Source organism: Humulus lupulus, chromosome 1 (genome assembly GCF_963169125.1).
Source record: "Humulus lupulus chromosome 1, drHumLupu1.1, whole genome shotgun sequence".
Classification (NCBI taxonomy): Eukaryota; Viridiplantae; Streptophyta; class Magnoliopsida; order Rosales; family Cannabaceae; genus Humulus; species Humulus lupulus.
The window spans coordinates 91,434,704-91,448,968 of NC_084793.1; positions in this window are offsets into that span (position 1 = coordinate 91,434,704).

The following is a 14,265-nucleotide window of genomic DNA, read 5'->3' on the forward strand; positions in this document are numbered from 1 at the left end:
GGAGGCATTACTTGCTAGGGTCAAAGTTCGTGGTGAAGACAGATAATGCAGCTGTTAGTCATTTCCTTACTCAGCCGAAACTGACCCCGAAGCAGGCTTGATGGCAGGAGTTCGTGGCGGAATTTGACTTTCGTTTTGAGCACAGGACAGGACGCTGGAACCAGACAGCTGACACCTTAAGTCGCAAAGCAGAATTGGCGACTCTAAAGATCTTGGCTAGTTTTCGGCTAGCGTGGTGAACACTCCACTCAAGGAGCGCATCAAAGAAAACCTGGAGAAAGACCCGGTTGTCAGGACCATCCTGAAGATCGTAAAAGAAGGCAAGACTCGCCAGTTCTGGGTGGAGGATGATCTTCTGTGGGCTAAAGGGGGTCGCTTGTATGTTCCGAAAGCTGGAGATTTGCGGAGGACATTACTAAGCGAGTGTCATGACACCTTGTGGGCAGGTCATCCAGGGTGGCAGAGAACCCACGCACTCTTGAAGCAGGGGAACTACTGGCCACAAATGCGAGATGATGTAGTGGAGTACACCAAGACCTGTCTCGTCTGTCAGCAAGACAAGGTCGATAGGAACAAGACACCTGGGTTGTTGGAGCCCTTGCGAGTCCCAAGCCGACCATGGGAGAGTGTATCGCTTGACTTTATCACCAGTCTTCCGAAGACAGGGGATTTAAGTGCGATCTTGGTGGTCGTGGACAGATTCTCGAAGTACACAACATTCATCCCAGTGTCGAAGTACTATTCGGCAGAAGAGACAGCCAGACAATTTTTCAAGCATATTGTCAAATATTGGGGAGTGCCACAAAACATTGTTAGTGACCGAGATGGAAGATTCACTAGGACATTTTGGTCCGAACTATTCAATCTCTTGGGGTCACAACTGAACATTTCCTCGAGTTACCATCCGCAAACAGATGGGCAGACAGAAAGATTCAACGGGATGTTGGAGGAGTACTTGCACCACTTTGTCAATGCCAATCAGAAGAATTGGCCACAACTACTCGATGTAGCTCAATTTTGCTTCAACTCTCAAAAGAGTTCTTCATTGAATAAGAGCCCTTTTGAAGTTGTTAATGGACAGCAACCACTGTTGCCCCACACAGTGGACGAATATCGCGGTCGGAACCCGCGAGCCTTTCACTTCACAAAAGACTGGAAGAAAACGACAGAGATTGCTCGAGCTTATTTAGAAAAAGCATCAAGAAGAATGAAGAAGTGGGCATATCAGAAGCGCAGACCACTGGAGTTCAAAGCAGGTGACTTAGTGTTAATCAAGCTAAGGCCCGAACAGTTGAGATTTCGAGGGGACAAAGACATCAGACTCGTTCGCAAGTACCAAGGTCCGGTCTCAATCATCTCAAAAGTTGGCCTAACTTCCTACAAAGTCGACCTACCAGCTTGGATGAAGATACACCCGATCCTTCACGTCAGCAACTTGAAGCCGTATCATGAAGATCCAGCAAATCTAGAGCGCAACCAGTCAACCAGAGGAGGAGTCATCGTTCAGCCAAGGAGCAAGCGTCAACCTAAAGAAATCCTGGCGGAAAGGACGGTCACAACTGACCGTAAAAAGCATAAAGAGTATCTGGTAAAATGGAAGGGGCTCGCAGATGATGAGATCAGCTGGGAGAGAGCGGAAGACTTGAAGAAGCTCACGTAGAAGATTGAAGATCTACAAGCTACTTCGTCGAGGACACCGAAGGATTGAGTGGGGGAGAGTGTGGCGTGCTGCCCCTTTGGCACACCCACATGGGGCCATTTTGTAAGTGAGCATGCCTTGGTGCTTGATCATTAGTCAAGTCTTGCACCAAGCAACCTCATGGGATAGGGTAGTGGCAGTTTTGTAATTAGGCATATGTCTCCCAGACAAAAATCATATATGTTTCTGGGAAGACCTTATTTCCCTAGAAGGCTCCTTAGGGGGGAGGTAACCCGGTGACTTAGGGAAGCACCATGGCCATCAGCAGATAGGGGCCAAAGCTGTGTACTCTCTTGCCCTATCAAGGCTATATATTAATAAAACAATATGTATCCATACTTGCCCCTGTGTGCTTCCTTGTTGCCTATGTGTTACTTGTTTGTTGTCTTCGTTGGGCCATTGTGTGCCACTTGCCTTGTTGTGTGCTTTGTGTTGTGTGGACGTTCCTAGGAATGACTTGCTTTGTGCTTGCTCATACTTCGTTATTGCCTGTTGCATGTCCGAAATGTGTATGTGGCTAACCACTGAGTTTGTTTGCCTGTAGGTGTGTGTTGTAGGCTGACTTGCTAGCTTGAAGAGTTTGCAAGTGTCGCACGTTCCGTCTAGTTGGAGTACCCAAATAGCCGGCCCGTGACACGCAGCACGGTCCTGGGTGTGTGAGACGATGGCGCGAGGCGCAGACGCGTAGCACGGACCTAGGCGAGGCGAGGCGTGCCTTGCTATGCGAGGCCATCACGGCTCTGAGGCACCCGAGCGAGGCAAGGTGTGCCTCGCTATGCAAGGCCCTATTAAATTCGGCTGGGGGTCTTCGACGTGAGCGAGGTATGCCTCGTTACGCAAGGCCTTAGCGTCTCAGTGGATGGATTGGGTGGCCAAGGCATGCCTCGCTATACAAGGCCCTTATGCCTGGCATGGACAAGTCATTCCTCCTTTTCGTGGAATCTTGATGACTTGGGAAGCCATTCTTAGGTCGTTGCGTAGGAGACCTTAACATATTGAGGTCTATTCTTGCGACTTGGTGTAGGGTGTTCAAAGGGACAATTTCCTGTATTCACAATTATTATAATAATATTTTATAACATTTAATTTATATTAATATAATTTTTAAATATCTAATCTAGTATTATATAATATTATAATAATTATATTTTATAAAACTTGAATTTATATTAATATAATTATTAAATACGCAGTCTTACATTAAATATTATTATAATAATGATATTTTATAATATTTGAATCTATATTAATATAATTAATAAATATCTATTTTTAATTGGTTTTAAAAGTATATTCCATTAAATATTTAGAATATTCCGTTAAGGTTAATAAAAAAAAACAGTTAACTACGCATTTTTTATAAATAAAGATATAAATTTTCAAATTTGAATTTTCTCATCAGGGTAACCTGTTACCATCTTAGGGGTAACCATTACCTATATTATAAGTAATTTATTACCATCAACATAACTTGTTACTATCTTAGAGGTAACTAGCTAACCTATAAGGGTAACCAGTTACCCATATTATAAGTAATCAGTTACCATCATGATAATTTATTAGCACCTTAAGGGTAACTAGTTACCTATATTTATAGTAACTGTTATCCCTGTTTTCCCCCCGGGACACGTGGCATGACGCAATGGGTCTGTGGGCCCCCTTAAAGAGATTCGGGCCCATCTTGAGCTTGATGAACAAGGAAGAAGAATATCGTGATAGCCCAATCGTTGGTGGGCGTGACCATAACAAGGGAATCGGGACTAAGATGCAGGCTCAACTCATCTTCCTCGTCCCAACCTACCCATATCCTTCGGGATGCCAATAGAGGTGGCAGGCTCACTAATATGGGAATAGACCTTGTTAAGAATGAACCCAAGCCTTGGTGAACGAACCAGGACTCCGGTAAGTAAACTGGGACATTAGTAAAGGAACCCGGACCAGACGTTCGGATAGGGCAAGTTTGATCTTCCCTGACGTGAAATGTCCCCACGAAACACGGAAGTTGGTCTCCTCAACTAACCTGTAGAATAGGTTACGCACGGAATGTACGCTGCTCCTAGGAAACAGTACTGCCACTACTCTGACAGATCCTGTCCCTAGGATCCCCTTAGAAGCCCTTGCGAACTAGTCTGAAATTACGTACTATTGGTAGTTGTAAGGCATGGTCGTGCCCAAGCTGGCCCAATGGGCCCTGATTACTATGTTTTATTAAGCAATATTCTTTGTATTATGACTCCATTAGCGAGCAAACCATGATTACATCTCTATTGGGCCCGGATTCGTCCAGCCCAAGTCCATTGCACCTAACTGCCTATAAATAGGATCAATTGTGTACTGTAGCGGGGATCCCAGATTTTCTCTTGTAAGCAATTACTCTGCTAAAACTTGCAGAAAACTCCTTTGTCAAAAGCTCCCTAAAATCTAATGCAATAGACTCGTGGACTAAGGCTCAGTAACGCCCCAACCACGTAAAAACTCTAATTTTTTTTTTTATCTTTGATCATTTCTTTCTAGCTCTTATTTCTTAATATATTTCTAGTTTCTAAAAAACTCGGTAAACATTTTGGTGCTTTCATTGAGAGCTGAAGAAAGCGTAAATCAAACTGATCATCTGCAAAAATGGTGAATACTAGGCACACCGTGTTCGATCCTGCTCACCACCAACAACAAGACAATGGAGAACCATTGCCCAACCAAACATTTCCTTAAGACCAACCCAAGGATACACCTTATCAGGGCCCTCTGCCTGACGATTCCCAGAACTTCGGGGATGGGGGTGATTACGACGAAGGCTATTACAAGGAAGATGAAGGAGAATATGAGGATCACGAGGCCGAGAACTCAGCTGATCCCGATGATAAGGATATGGATCTTGAACAAGAGGATCCAGAGGTGACCCGCTTGAGGCAACAGGTCCTGGACCAAGAACCTAGGATAGCTGAACAAAAAGAGGCTACCCGCTAGATGCAAGAGTCGCTCCTGACTCTTCAAGCCTTCCTTGCTGCCCAAGGAATGGCAGCCAATCCTTCAGTCGTTCCGCCTCTAGGAAAGCAGCCGCCTATCCCACCTATCAGGACGAGCATACCTAACAACACTAGCCCTGTCCCTCCTCTGGGACCACATATCGGAGCCAGCCCGTCGAATCCAGCTCAGGAGAAAGGAAAATCCAAAATGGTCAATCCTGTGGGAAAAACAAACCCCTAAAAGAAAGCTCAACCCATTCCAAGAATCGGGGCTAACCCAGGGAAATTCCCTAGGAAAGAGCCGATGAATCCTATCCCAGGACAGGATCATCTAAACGATCTGCAGGGGAAGCGCCCGTAGGGAACTAAACCCTGAAACGTCCTTAGACAGGACGAACGGGAACGACACTTTTATCCCAGCGCCTCCATGAACAAGGATCATAGAGGGCACAAACATGAAGAAGAACCAGAAGCCACTAGTTCGGGAGATGATACTTCCCGAGTAAACTTGCGTGATGGCCTTAATGCCCAAAAGGAATGGCCCCGCAAGTAAAAGATTCGCCCCCGAAGAGGCGACTTGAGGAATAACCTCAATGACCAGAGGAACGAGAAAGTCCCCCCTGAATGATGGAATGGCCAAACAGTTCATGGAACAGTTGGCCGCTCTTAAGAAGGTCATAGATCACTTGGTCCGGAAATAAGAAGGCAGAGGTTCCGATTTCGAAGAAGAGGAAAATGATCCATACGCCAAGCACATACTGGATGTTATGCTACTGAAGGGGTTCAATATGCCAAACTACACACCTACACTGGGAACGTGGACCCCAGGGATCACTTGCCCCGCTACAATCGCCTGATGATCGTGGCTCACGTTTGTGACAACAGAAAGTGCTTATGTTTCTCGATCACTCTAGTTGGACCCGCAGAAGAGTGGTGGAAAAGACTCAAGCTGGGACCAATCCAATCTTTGTCTGGATTGCAGTCAGCATTCCGAAAGCAGTTTGTGGCTACCATGAAAATGGACATGCATATCAGCGCGCTAACCAATGTCAAACAACATCCCACGGAGACCCTCAGGGCTTACATCCAGCGCTTCACGGAGGAAGCCTCAAAAACTAAAGTGGATGATGGACAGCACCTGGTGGCTCTCCAATCTGGGAACAAGTTGGATCCCCTCTCTGGGATGACATGCAAGGCGGACACCCTCGAAGAATTCATTAGGAGGGCACGAGGTTTCATCAATTGCGAGGAGGCCCGAATCCAGGCCTTTGGGTGGCAGCCAGCAACCTAGTCGACCGCCCAAATCTTCCCCGGATACGGAGTGCAGTATCCAACAAGTCTTTATTCGGCACCCCCAATGGCGCCTGGATCTGCTGGGACCCATGGGATGACATTCATGACCCCAACGGTCTATGGGCCCACCTCAACAGGGTACGCTTCAGCTCCATCGACCCCATTTTCCGGGTATGGAGTGGCACCCTCCGGGTACAGTGCTGCATCCGGTGATTCCCAACCACCTCAAGTCGGAGGAGCTGAGGCGAGTGTAAACCCTTCCCGGGGAAAAAGATCGGGCAAAGGTCAGAACCGATATGAGCCCTCAAAAAAGGGAAAGAGGGGTTACGAACCCCAATACACGAAGTATACCAACCCGTTCGACACCTAGGAAAACATCTATCTGGCAACGGGCAATGTAGTCCACTACCGGAAGCCAACTCCCATGTTCAAAGGGGGAAAGAATTCGAAGGACACCAAGAAAAGGTGCGCCTACCACAAGGACGTGGGTCATACAACCGAAGAGTGTCGTCAGCTGAAGGACGAAATTGAGAACCTAATCAAACTGGGGCATCTCCACCAATGGGTCAGAATGCCAATAGGGGTTCCGAGACTGCCATCAACTCCCGGAAAACTTACGGCCCCAGGTGCACCTGGATCGTACCGACCTCCTCAGGGAGGGTACGCTACAGGTTCGGGAGCACAGGCCCCTCAGAGGGGCCCAATAGTGCAAGCACCTGGACCCGAAATGCCATATCTTCCCGAACTCGCGCCTCCACGAGTAGATGGTCACGTGGCCACCATATCAGGAGGCCCGCAGTTGAGAGGGACATCTCGGAATGATCATAAACAATACCTAAGCGAACTCGATCACGACCATGAGGTATGCGCCTTGGTCCAAACTCGGGCATAGTGCCCAAAGTTGATGAACCTTCCCATCACATTCACAGAAGAGGATGCCGAAACGTTCATTTCCTACATCATGACCCCTTGGTCAGCCCAAACTGCCAACAAAAGAGTATCTCGAGTGTTGGTGGATGACAGTAGCTCCATCAATGTATTGTTCAAGTCGGCTTTCACAGCAATTGGTTTGACCGAAGCAGATTTGTCTTCATGTCCAACACAGATCCACGACTTCAATGGGGATTCATTGCTCCTGATGGGTAAGATTCAACTGCCCGTGACATTGGGGAACGAGATCCAGGGCTCGTTCAAATATTGCACATTTGTAGTGGTGGACTGCCCCACCGCGTACAACATTATTTTTGGTTGTCTCGCATTGGTCAGTTTCGGTGCCATCACCTCCATCCGCCATCTCTGCATGAAGTTCCCATGCGATTACGGAGGAAGAGGAACCGTGCGAGGAGATCAGAAAAGCTCTCGAAAGTGTTATCATGTCTCTGCCAGACCAATCTACATGGTCCGCAAAGAACCTCTTGAAGAGGAAAATGCGGATCCAATCCCTCCACCACAGCCCGCGCGGAGGGTGGTCCGGGAGGAGGACGAATTGGATCCGCAGATAGGAGCGAACAGGGCATTAGAACCCATGGAGGAGGCGGAAGAGGTGTGCATCAATAATAGTGATCCGACCAAAGTAATTCAGGTCAAGAGAAACATGAACCCATAGGTCAGGGCTACCATAATTGCTCAGGTGAAGGAGAATCAGGATGTCCTGGCCTGGTCTCATTCGGATATGACTAGGATTGACTACAACATCATATGTTAAACCCTGAACATCGACATAAATGCAACCCCCATCCGACAGAAGCGGAGACCTCTAGGGGTGGAGAGGGTAGAGGCCCTCAAATTAGAAGTTGAGAAGTTGTCCTTTATTAACTTCATTCGAGAGGCCTTGTATCCCGTTTGGCTGGCCAATCTGGTGTTGGTACCAAAGCCGAACGGGACGTGGAGAACTTGCATCGACTTCACTGATCTTAACAAGGCTTTCCCGAAAGATTGTTTCCCTCTACCCCGGATCGAACAGATGGTGGATGCTACATTCGGGTATGATTTGTTGAGTTTCATGGATGCCTGCTCCCGCTACAGCCAGATCTTAATGCACGTAGTAGATCAGGAACACACCAGCTTCCAGACAGACAAAGGTGTGTACGGCTACATCGTCATGCCCTTCGGGCTTAAAAACGTCGGGGCCACCTAACAGAGGTTGGTCAATAGGATGTTCCGAAATCAACTAGGGAGGAACATGGAAGTCTACATAGATGACATGTTGGTCAAATCCAAGACCTCGGCCGGACACGCAGATGATCTGGTAGAAGCATTTGCCATTATTTGGAAGTATGGGATGAAGTTGAACCCCAAAAAATGCACCTTTGGCGTGGCATCGGGGAAGTTCCTAGGCTTCATAGTAAGCTCGAGGGGAATAAAAGCCAACCCGGACAAGATCAGAGCATTGATCGAGATGCCTTTGCCATGGAAGCACAAAGACTTTCAAAGCTTGACAGGAAGAATAGCAACTCTAAGTCGTTCGTCTCGAAATCCACGGACAAGTGCATCCCATTCTTCAATATACTTTGCAAAAGCCAGAGGTTTGAATGGAAGGCTTAGTGTGAAGAGGCCTTCCAGAAATTAAAAGAGCATCTGGCCCAAGCGCCAATCTTGTCGAAACCAGGGGATGGGGAGCCGTTATACCTATGTTTGGAAGTGTCAGAATACGCCATCAGCGTCGCTTTAGTGTGAGAAGAGGGAAAGGTCCAGCTCCCGGTCTATTACATGAGCAAAAGGTTGCTGGGCGCGGAGTCCAGATACCCATTAATTGAAAAGTTGACATTTTGCTTACTGATCGCATCCAGGAAGCTGAGACCTTACTTTCAAGCCCACACCATTAAGGTATTGACAAACCACCCCTACGACAAGTATTACAGAAACCCGAATCATCGGGAAGACTCTTGAAGTGGGCCATAGAGCTTAGCCAGTTTGACATAGCATATGTCCGCAGGATTTCAATCAACGGACAGGCCCTGGCCGACTTCATCTTAGAATGTATCGGGATAACGAAGATGAAGAACCCGTCGACCCAATAATGCCTCTGTGGAAAGTCTTCGTAGATGGAGCCTTGAATGAAAATGGGGTAGGGGTCGGGATCATCTTAATATCTCCTCAAGGTCATCAGTTACAAAGTTCCCTACGCTTCTGGTTCGAAGCATCAAACAACAAAGATGAACACGAGACATGTTAGCCGGACTACGCCTTGCCCGGGAGGTAGGAGCAACAAATATAGAAGTCCACAGTGACTCCCAACTGGTGGTCAAGAAAATTTTGGGGGAATACCAAACGAAGGGGGAAAAGATGGCCGCCTACGTGACACAAACCCATGAATTACTCCAATCCTTCAAGAAATACTTCATCCGCCAGATCCGTAGGGAATAAAATGTGTTTTCAGACACATTGGCAAAATTGGCCACGGATGTTGAAGTAGAACTCTCTGGGGTTGTCCTGATCGACCATCTTCTCGTGCCTAGTATTCAAGTCCCTGCAATCATCAACGTCATAGATTACTCCACATCCTAGATGGGCCCTCTCATCCAGTACCTAACCACATGGGAATTGCCTGCGGATAGGGCTGCCGCCAGGAAACTTCAGTATCAGGCTCCCAGATACATCATGATGGATGGAAAACTCTATCGCAGGGGGTTGTCCATGCCATCTCTTCGATGCATATCCAGAACAGAAATGAGTACAATCATGCACGAAGGTTTTTGCGGAGATCACACAGCCAGACTCAGCTTGTCCAAGAAAATCCTAAGACAAGGATATTTTTGGCCAACATTGAAAAAGGATTGTGTTGATTACGTCCACAAATGTGAACAGTTCCAAAGGTACAAGAAGATCCCGCGAGCCCCTCCAACGGAAATAACCCTGATGACCAGTCCCTGGCCTTTTGCAGTGTGGGGAATCGATTTAGTAGGATCGCTCCCAACCGGGAAGGGTGGTGTAAAATACGCCATTGTAGCCATCGACTATTACACTAAGTGGGTCGAAGCAGAACCAATGAGCACCATCACCTCCAAAAAGGCCCTAGACTACGTCATCAACAACATTGTGTGCCAATACGGCCTCCCTCACAAAATTGTGTCCAACAACGGGAAGCAATTTGATAGCGTCCACTTCACTGACTTCTGTGAAAGACATGGTATCATCAAAAGCTTCTATGCAGGGTTCAAAACCCAATAGGACACAAGGCTCAAAGCCCAGTCCTAACCCGGACATACATGGTCCAGGGGATTCAAAACATAACTCCTAAAAATTGGTTACCTAACGTGGTCTCACATAACCAAATCCCTATTCATGTTTTCTTTATAATGGCCCAGAACCATTGGATTGTGAATCTTATGTTTATGTTGTTTAAAGTTAGTCTTATAAATGGCCTAGGTCGTTGCAACTTGAACCTCGGGTTCGAAATAAGATAGTCAACTAAGCTCTAATGGTCCAGACCGTTGGAACATGAACACCAGAGTCAGGACAAATAGATCAGATGACAGTTATTAACTCCTTAACGATCTGGGCCATTGGAACCTGAACATCGAGTTTAGAATGAGTTAACTAATTAAGTTACATCTAAAACAAATCTTTAATGGTCCAGGCGGTTGGAGCCTGAACTATAAAGTCGAGGTAAATCAATTAAGTAATATTGATAAGTCCAAAATGGTCCAGGCCGTGAAGACCCGAACATGGGTCTCAGGACAGGCTAAATACCTTCTACAACTATTCCCTAGTGGTCCCGGCCATTGGAACCAGGACCCAATATTCAAACATGGATTCATGCAAGGTGATGAAACACTTAATGAATTTAGAAGAAAAACAAATGAATATAAAGTGGGAACCAATACGTAGACAAAAGTCAATATATAAATATGGATGATAAAAATTGTCTTGGACGCATCCGCATCCATAAATATAATACAATTATAAAAATTAGAAAGGAAGCCCTAACTAAAATACAAAAGCCCAGACCTAGGCTTCGTTCTGATCCGAGACATCCGGAGTATTCTCATCTTGTTCGTCCCTAGCTAGAAGCACCGCATCAGCTTTCTCCTTGGCCTCAAATTCAACCTTTTTTGCAGACGGATCCAGATAGATGAGGAGATTCATGTCCTAGTCCTAGAGCTAGGCCATGTAAATGGCCTCGTCAAAAGTGGCCTCCAGCAATGCATCAGTCTGCTCCTTCGCTTGGCAAGCCTCCTCGCTCTGCTTCATCTCTAGTTGAACCATGCCATCCAAGGCTTGGTTTTGGGACTCAAGGTTTGCCACCTTCTCCCGCTCCTGGAGAAGTTGGGCCTCAACTGCCTCCAGAAGGGCCTTGATCAAAGCCTCTGAGCCACGAACATGATGTAGCTCCGCCTCCATGTTGTCCACCAACTTCTTATGGCCGGGCTTCCTTGGCCAGGGCCTCCTTAGTAGCTTCCCGCTGGCTAACGGCACCCTCCAGCTCCATCTGAGTCGTCTCCAGCTTCATTGCCATTTCTGCCACCAGATCTGCGTTCCTATGGGCCAACAGGGCATCTTGGAACAAACCAAAGTTAGAAAATATACAGGCAATAAGTATGATAAATTAAAAGATTATACGGGAATGTATTTACCGCGATGGCCTGGTGACGAATGGCCTAGGAGACGAACAGGCATCCTGGTTGGCCAAGGTAGCGTACATCTTTAGCTGGAGGGTGGACATGGTAGTTCCCACCTGGGCCAACGAATCCGCAGCCAACAGAGTCGTGTCCTGACCTAGCTTAGGCTGAAACCCAGTCTCGGCTACCAATCAGTCCACAATGGGTTGGGGAGCATTGAAGGCCTCCGGATGATTGGCAAAATTCACCTTCCGCCGGATGGTCAGGGCCTGTTACACCTCATCCTGTTTGTCCCATGCCCGGGACACCATTTTCATCCTCTCCTCCTGGAGGACCAGATCCTCTTCCTCGGGAAAGGTTGGGATGATGGGAAGCCTGGGCGCATCTGGAAGCTGTTGCGTGATGATCAGGCTCTCCCTAGAGGAATGCTCCTTGGCCAAGGCAAGATCCTTGGTCCTGGCCCTCTTGGCCTGCTTCGGGGACTTTACAATGACCGAGCCGGCTGCCCTCTTCTCTTCCCTTCCACATTCAGAAGGCTCATGTTCCAAGTTAATGACCGAGAGAGGATCAGGTAGGGTGGGATCGTTTTGGCGTGCACCATCGGGAGGGAACTTGCAGCTGGAGCCCTCTCAGAAACTTCCTGGACTGGCCTTAAATCCTCAAGGATCAGCTATATGACCTTTTTCTTGGTCGGGCCCTTAGCGGCCCTCTTCGCTGAAGCCTTAGATGCGGTCTCCCTGGCCTCGATCATTTCTTTCATCTTGGCCATGGGGTTGGACATCTCCGGTTCACCTGAGATAGACATAAAAAGGAACTAGTCAGTAAAATACATGGACGGGGATAGAAGTCAAGAAATAAGGGAAATACTAATCTAAAGTCCTCCGAGATGAACCCTTATCTAAAGAATGGGCATGACTTAACTCCCCTAGTGCGAAAGCATGAATTTGATTCCCCATGTCATCCGGGTCTAAATAACTATCATACTGAAGGAACCAGGATGAATGCATGAGGGACAAAAGATCCACGACAATGGGGCAAGGAAGCCCCACATCGTTAACAGTCTCAGACGGGTAATGGTGATACCGTTGCATATTCCTAGCTAAGCCCTCAGGGCAAGGGGCATAAGTAAAAATCAGAGGCGTTTTACCTTGCCCTGAAATGCTAGCCCCAAGAGTTCCAATGTTTGGTTGCCTCCCCTCGAGAATGGCATCCAGTTCTTCAGATACGACCCTCTTCGCTTGACGGGCCTGCTCTTTCTTCTTCTTCTCCGCGTCTGCCTTGGCCACGACCTCTACAGCCTCGATGTGAACGAGGGCAAGCTCCTCCCTTAGGGTAGGATCCCTCTCACATTGCAGCCCCTGGAAGCTAGGGGAATCTATCGACTGGTTGGCGACAAGCATTTCGACCAGCCGAAGGTTGTCCGCGGTCACGAAGCCCCCCACGTCCAGTTCCTCGGATCTAAGGGTGGCATAGTACTTCTTGCGGTCCAAAATGGATTTGGTGAGTTGAGTCTGGGCATATGAACCTATTTTCCAGGAACGTGAGTGTGTAGCAGACAAAGCTAAGAAACTAAGTGAACGAGGAAGAAAAGCGACTTACCCACGCGTTGGAAGTCCAACACCAATGTGGGGTTCTTCTCTAGGAGGAACCCGGATGTCATAAATCAATAATGTCTGACATCCGAGGGGTGCTTCCTAGTGCTGAATGGAGCCGGATGGAGACCACAGGATTTCAGTCTGTAAAATTTGTCTCGCGTCTTGTCCTTAGAGTTAAACTCAGGCTCCAGCTTGTAAAAATATAGCACCTCCACAGGGGTAGGCGCCGGGATCTCCTTCAATGCGTAGAATATGCGCCATCCCGCGAGTAACTTGTACGCTTGGGGCAGAAGTTGGAACGGCGCGATCCCCATGAATTTAAGGAACCGTGTGAAGTAATTATGGAGCGGGAGAGTAACTTCCGCACTGATGTAGCCTATGCTCCAAGCCCCCAACTCGCCCACGCCAGTATGGGCCTTCTCCTCCTTCCGGGCCAATCGGTTGTATAAAAGCCCTGGAGTCAACTCCATTCCCAGGTGTTTCTCCAGAGCATCCATCATTCGGTAGTTTCGGAACTCGTTCTTCTCCCCATCCATTTCCCATGTATTGCCCGTGGGAAGTTTGTGCCCTTCCAAAACTATGGGGCCTAATTGAACGAAATCTTCCGGATGAAGAGTGACACCATGACTCATGATCAGGGACGTTGAAGCGACAAAGAAAACAAAAACCAAGCAGTTAGCACCAAAACCGAAGAAAATTGGTTAAGATACGAGGGTTCTCCTAAAACTTCTTGGAGAAGTCCCCTCTGGACCCAAATATGGGATCAATAAAGATCCCAAGATCTTTAGTCGGGAACTAAAAATCAGAGGTTTTTCTAACTCTCCCAAATCAATCTTGGGACGTCCGAATTGATCCGGGACAACTAGACTGATAGGGATTATCGCCTAGAAAATCTACAATTCAGACCTACACTATCCTACCTAGAACCACCCTACACAGTGGTCACGACCCTAACAATTTTATGGTCGCAGGAATAGCATTACAGTCAAAACGACTAAAAAAAGGAATAAACTGAGAAAAAATGACTAGAAACCTTACTGAGAGGTGCTGGGTTTGAAATCCCTAGAGTTTCAGGCGACAAAGTTGGCAGAATCTCAACCTTAAATCTGAGAAGATGATACATCAATTTGCCTATTGGTTGAACCAGGACTAAA